This window comes from Cibotium barometz, chromosome 3, assembly GCF_041138505.1.
Source record: "Cibotium barometz isolate CiBa-2024 chromosome 3, ASM4113850v1, whole genome shotgun sequence".
NCBI lineage: Eukaryota > Viridiplantae > Streptophyta > Polypodiopsida > Cyatheales > Cibotiaceae > Cibotium > Cibotium barometz.
The window spans coordinates 47,910,283-47,917,269 of NC_141048.1; positions in this window are offsets into that span (position 1 = coordinate 47,910,283).

Consider the following 6,987-nt stretch of genomic DNA (forward strand, 5'->3'; position numbering starts at 1 on the left):
GAAAAGAGAGTGTAATTAGAAAGAGTGAGACAATAAGGCTAGAAACATTAGAAAAGTGTTAGAATAAAAATATTAGCTCCGAAAATCCTAAAAGAAATAAGAACATAAGAATAGTTCTATTAAGAGATAAGTATCCCCAAAAATAGAATTTCGATTTTAGGTGATAACAGGTCATATTTAGAGTACTTTTATACATTTAGAGTCCATGCATACTAAAAATGTGAAAAAACAACGCGTTTCTAAAGATGGTGCGTTTGCGGCTATATACAGACGTTTTTGCCTATTCTGCCCGCGTTGGCTTGTAGACCACATGCCTTCCCGTTCTTTTGACTGGTTACATGATCATATTCTGAGTTTTTATCAGAGAGTTATGGCTGAAACAGTTTGCTGTTTCTGTCAGGGTCTCTACATAGAGAAAACTGTGAGAAGACAGCAAGTAGTCTCAAGGTAATCCTAGAGTTTGAGATGCATATATCCCTTCATTCTTATCTAATATCTCAGAAAAGAAGCTTAGATTTCTATAGTCTTTTGGAGGAAGAGACCAAAACTCCATAGCTTTTCTTTTAGAGAAAGAATAGTATGCCATAGCCCTGTAAGAGAAGGCTATTTTGCCATAGATCTTAGAAAGAGAGAAGAGTCACAGTATGAGTAAGAGGAGATAAAGCTTGGAGATAATTGGATGATTTCAATCATAAGACAAGGTATTAGAAGACTCTATTCTCATATGTCAAGTTCTAAAGCTCTTGTTAACAAGCAAAGGCAACGATAAACGACAAATTTCTATAAGGTATACACATATTTTGTTTTTCAATTATATATCATTCTTAGGGGTTGAGGTATGGCCCCGGCTTCTCTATTGATTGTTACAGTGATCTATTTGATTGATTTACCATTTAAAGTTTTAAGCAATAGCATATGCCTTAATAAAGAATGTCTTATCGCAATCTCAAGTTGAAATGCTAAAATCTTTGTGAAAAAGATTGTTTTCTTAAAAAAGGTGACATGGATCCTAGTCATATGGTTTAGTGAGTAAATGGATTGTTATCTTGGTTAAATTAAGGTACAGGTACAACTTCTCCCTGCCTTGACGCTGCCCCGTTCTTGTGCTTGTGTAGCCGGACGGCGGAGACGTTAGTAAGGCCCGGAGTTGGCCCATGGTATCCCTCATACCATTGGGAGAATGAGGTTTGCCGATTGAGGCAAGTGATTGTGATGATGCTGCCTAGTTCTGAGGGCCCAGGCTAGTGCGGTGAATTAGCCCACCCTAGTGCGCAGACATCCCTCTGAGGGGTGGGAGGATCGAGCGATGGAGCCTGAGAGGGCGACAAGCTGGCTTGAGTCCTCGCCGGCCGACGATGAGGTGTATGGTCCCGTAGGGTTTTGCCCAGTATGTGGAGGCTGGAAGGCCGAATTCTAGATCATCGGCGGTATAAAGGAAAAGAATAAGAGAGCCAGTTTGGCTTGTATGAAATTGATTCATGTTTAAACTTTGTTTTTATAAATCTTATCTTTGGCATTATTGTATTGTGGAAAAAGGCAAAGGCTATTTTAATAAACCTTGTGAAAGGGCCTTAATTAAGGAACATGTTTGTTTATGTCAAACAGTGTGGTAGGATTAATTAGAAAACAAATTGACGCGTGAGTAGGGTGGAAAGTGGGAGGATGGAATGCCCCGACGGCACCATCCTACGGACGGGTGGACCCGATTAGTCGGGTAGCTTTCCAACATACTAAGTGAAAGCCCTACGTTAGATAAATAGGTTCTCGAGCAATTCTATTCTAGAAGACTAGGCCAACGGCTGTGCCTTGCATGGATGAGGAAAAAAGCGTTGTCTCTAGGAATCAAGACTAGTAGTTACCCAATTTATGTGATCAATTACCCTATGGGTGATTTGATTTTAGAAGACCACGCTCCCCCTGCGGGATAGAACTAGGTCTTACCTATGAATCATATCCTTGAATCTCTGTATGGTCAAGGTGTCGATGAGTAGAAAATTTTCTCTAAGATAAGACTTAGCGGACTATCTTAAGCGTTTCCCCCATTTGTGGAAGGGGGGAACCTTACATATACATAACCTTCTTTATTTTTTTGGTAAATGAATAATTCTCAAAACTCCACTTTTGGCATAAAATTTATTATGTGTAAATTCATTTCCTAATGATAAAAATATTACCATAGCTTCCTTGCATTTTCTATGAAATGATAATGCTCAAATTCTACTTTTAATATAAAATTTATTTATACATAAATTCATTTTCTAATGATAAAAAGTTTGCCATAGCTTCCCCACATTTTCTATGAAATGAGAATGCTTAAAATTCCACTTTTAGTATAAAAATTAATTATGCATAAACCCTCATTTTCTAATGATAAAAATTTGCCATAACTTCCCCACATTTTCTATGAAATGAGAATGCTTAAAATTCCACTTTTAGTATAAAAATTAATCATGCATAAACCTTCATTTTCTAATGATAAAATTTTGCCATAACTTTCCCACATTTTCTATGAAATGAGAATGCTTAAAATTTCACTTTTAGAATAAAAATTAATTATGCATAAACCTTCATTTTCTAATGATAAAAAATTGACATAATTTCACCACATTTTCTATGAATTGAGATTGGTTAAAATTTTACTTTTACTATAAAGATTAGTTTATGCATAAAAATAAACATTAATTCATCTAAACAATAACATAAATCAAGAAAAGCATGGTTTTAAGAGTAAACCATAAGATAAAATGCTTCCCAAGCATGAGGGAGCTTAGGAAGAAGATTAACATCAAAAAGAGAGAATAAACTTCATTGTTTAGGCTTACCCTTGGTTTGCTTGTTGATTCTTTACCATGCAAAAGATGTGTAGCCCTCAAGGAAGAGGATTGGCCACCAAGAGAAGAGGTTAATCTTCAAGATAAGAAGAGGTTTAGTGAAGCACTAAAGCTTTATAATGGAGAGGCAAGGAAGAGGGATAAAGAAAATCCACTAAAATGAAAATTATACTAGCATGTAAATACACTAAGATGAAAATACAAAGGAATGGGGCTCTATTTATAGGTGAGGGAGGCCACCAACCAAGTCCAACTGGGATCTAGAGGCTTCCAGCTTCAGTTTGATCCAATTTGGACAAGTTTTAGATAAGTTATGCCCACTTTTTGATCTAGTTTGGAAGAGGAGAGATGAGAGATGAAATATCTAGCCACTTTATGATTCTATTGAATAAAAAAATTCCCCTTTGATGTGATTTCTAGGTGCCTCCTTGATGAGGGGTTTTTGTCTCTCATGAGGTGTCACAAGGCCTCCCAAGTCTCCTAAAATATCTGAAAACTCATAATTATGGAACCTTCACCTCATGTGAGCCTTTCTTGATTATTTTCTTGCAAATATTTCCAAATATTTCTATTTTTCTTTTAATTTTATTTTCCAACCTTAATGGATAAGGATATCACATTTTTAAACTTAGAATAATTTAATAAGGGTTAGAATTTTGAACTAGGAGACTCCTTGGTTCACCCACCGTCCAAATCTAATGCAACTTAGGAATTTTTGATTAAAATTATGTTTTAGGGGATCACTTCCTATTGGCTAGAAGAAAATACTTATCCAAAAATATTTCAAAACTGTATTATCTCTCTCTAGAATATTTTCTCTCTAAACTAAAACAGGGCCAAACAAAATCTTTTTCCATTTTTGAAGGGGGGATGATTACAAGAGACTGAAGGGGAGGTTCTTACATCTTTACATCATCAAAAGCTGGAGGGAGGAATCTTATATCCTACCCCACTTAAAAAATGCGAGATGTCCTCTCGTAGCTAGAGGATAATCTTGGTAGGATCATCTTCTTACTCCAAGGACAGTACTTAATTCCAAAAATAAATTCATGACACTGAACTGAAGATTTTAGACTTGATCATCAATGGTGACATAAATCTATCCGTTCTCTTTCTTCCTCCATTACATCAGCTATTGTGGTGGCTCCCACTATACAGCTATCTGGGGTGGGACTCTTTCTCTTCTTTGTCAAGTCGGTTTTTCCAACTTAACAAGACGCTCAAGGAATCTCAGGTGAAAAGACCACTTTATTTATAATTCAAATCCAAAAAGGAATTAAACTTTAGATCCAAATGATTCTAGGGTTCCTTAAAGTTTGGTCAACCCTCTCAAAATCCTGGGATAAAGATCCCTTCTATAAGAAGAACATACATAACTCATTATTAGAAAATAGATCATTCATATCCTTAACATAATAATGGTCTGTCAGACCAATAATTTTCAATTAACATCTGAACATTCCCTATGGGAATTTCAGTTATACAGGTTCTCGATTCGTCATTCCACAATCGGGTCTATTGGGCCAAGGTCAACAAGCTACGAACAATCTGTCAGCACGATCCACTAATCTCATAGTGATCTGCTCAAAGTCTTGATCGTCTACCAAACTAGTAACAACATCATTGGAATTCTCTCCATTCGTCATCATCATGACTTATTCAACTCATCTACTTTCAACCAAAATTCAAAAACATCATACTTCAATCAGCATCCAAATCAATTCATCAATTTTCAACCAAAATTCTAAAATCATATCAACTAGCATTCGAAATCATCATCTAGGATAGCATTTCTGCTCATAACTTCAAGGTCTTAGATTCACTTGTATATATTGTCAGTATAGAGCTGTAGTTATACCCACTTGTATATATTGTCAGTATAGAGCTGTAGTTATACCCACAGTATATATAGGTATTCACAACCCTTGGTGTTATAAGGCAAATGCCATCATATCTAGGCCTCAAGCAAGTTGGGGATTCCACATAATTGTAGTACTTCCATCTAAAAACCCAATTCCCAATTTATGAATCTACATTATGAATATAAACTCAAACGAATTTCAACACACAATTACAATCTTTCATTGGTAACTCATAAATTTTTGACATTTCTTGCTTCTTGGTTTATCAACTTCAACAAAATTGCTCTGATACAAGCTCTGAGATCCCTGTCCTCTTTGCGCATCAAATTCTGGAGTGTTGGCAGGCGGACGTAGCAACCTCACGCGTAGGGCAGAGCTTCCCACTCGGGGCCTCGCCCACGAATGTCCGGGCAAGGGACTAGTCTGGTGGCTCTTCCAAAACTGAACCCGAAAAAAACTTTCCTCGCCCAAAAAGCATAGGTGATTCCTCCAGGAAAAATCTTCTAACGTGTCAAGAGCCTTAACTATCCTTTGTATTTTGCCTGAACCTGCGGGTCACATGGCCGAATCAAAGAAGAAACTTGCACTTGGTTCATAGAGACCAACGCTTTTTTCCCCATCGAAAGAGGCACAGTTGTTGGATTCTTATCTATAGAACAAGAATTATCCTGTGACTTACTTCAACTATCGTAACTTGAACAGAATTGAATTTTTATAGGAATCCATCGATCCAGCCTAACCTCATCCAATCCCATGGGTTAGCCAACCACCCAACCACTGTATTTTAAGATCCATTATAAAAATTTGGTTATGTTTTATCCCGAGTACTAGGGAAAAGAGTTACCAGGCCCCCTAACCAGTACTCATGCAAAAAATAAATAGACACACCACTTACGCACCCAATATGAAATTACCTTTTCTTAGATTCAACTATTTCCAAAACAGCATTGCAATAAAACCACAGTGTTTCCATCATAATCCTCTGAATTATTCCAGTTCTAGGGTCCACTTTTCAACTTTTCCACTTAGGTCCCCAGGACCTCATTCCAAATCCAATTTCTAGCCATTCCTTCCTCAACGTACCTATGGCATCATCGTTAAACCAAAACGCTCACCACCTGGTCAGTCCCTCTAGGCTCACCTAGTACTTCACTCAGGGGCCTTTTCAATAGTTCCTAGCCCATAGTACCTAGGAATATAATCAAGATTTTTCCATGAAATCCATATTCCATTCATTCATTCCTCCGCGTACCTATGGCATCATTGGCAACTAAAACGCTCACCGCTTGGTCACTCAAGGGCCTTTTCAATAGTTCCTAGCTCATAGTACCTAGGAGTATAATCTCATAAAATCCATATGGACTCTCCGTTGAAGATCATCTAGATCAACCAACATCCATTTAAAAGAGCCATGAACTCATAGTACCTAGGAGTATAATCCATATGGACTCTCCGTTGAAGATCATCTAGATCAACCAACATCCATTTAAAAGAGCCATAAACTCATCCGTTGAAGACCAGCAAGTCTAATCAACCAGATCCATGCCCGTGTTCAGAAAACAACTCCAACTCATTTTCTTTTAAAATGAAAATTGATGAAAATAACTCTTTTGAAATAAAAATAAATTCTTTATGCATCTTTCAATGCATAAAATCAAAATTACACTTTTAGAATACACAATTGGTGGGAATTACTCTTTTTTTGAATAATAAAAGATAAAAATTATTTCACCAATTTTTAGAAAATTTTGCCATAACCTCCTTTGTATGGCTGACCATTTTTCAAATTTTCCTAACTTAAAATTACTTAAAAATTATCCCCAATTGGTTTTAAGCACTCTAAACTAACCAAATTTCATTTTTAAAAGAGAAACAATATGAAAAGTTCAATTCCAACAATTAGATTACTTAACTAGGATAAAGAAGGGTTGAGTTTAAGAATGAGAGAGGGGGAAAGCCTTTCCAGCAAGGCATAGCATCTGTTTATCATTTTAAGATAACAAACAATTTAGAAAACCATTCAAAGAATAAGAAAAAGTAAGATTTCTTACATACATGAAATTCTAGGAGCTTTCCTTTGGCTTGATGGTTTGAGGGATCTACTCTTGTTTGCAACAAGAGTGGCCACCAATTCTTTAGAAGAGGGAATGGTCAAAAACTAGTGAATTATTAAGAAATTCACAGTTCTTGGCTCTTGGGAGGAGTAGAGTATCAGTGCATAAAACACTATTAAGCTTCAACAAAGGGGGAGGCTCCTATTTAAAGGAAAAAGTGAGCTTCTAATCAAGCAAACT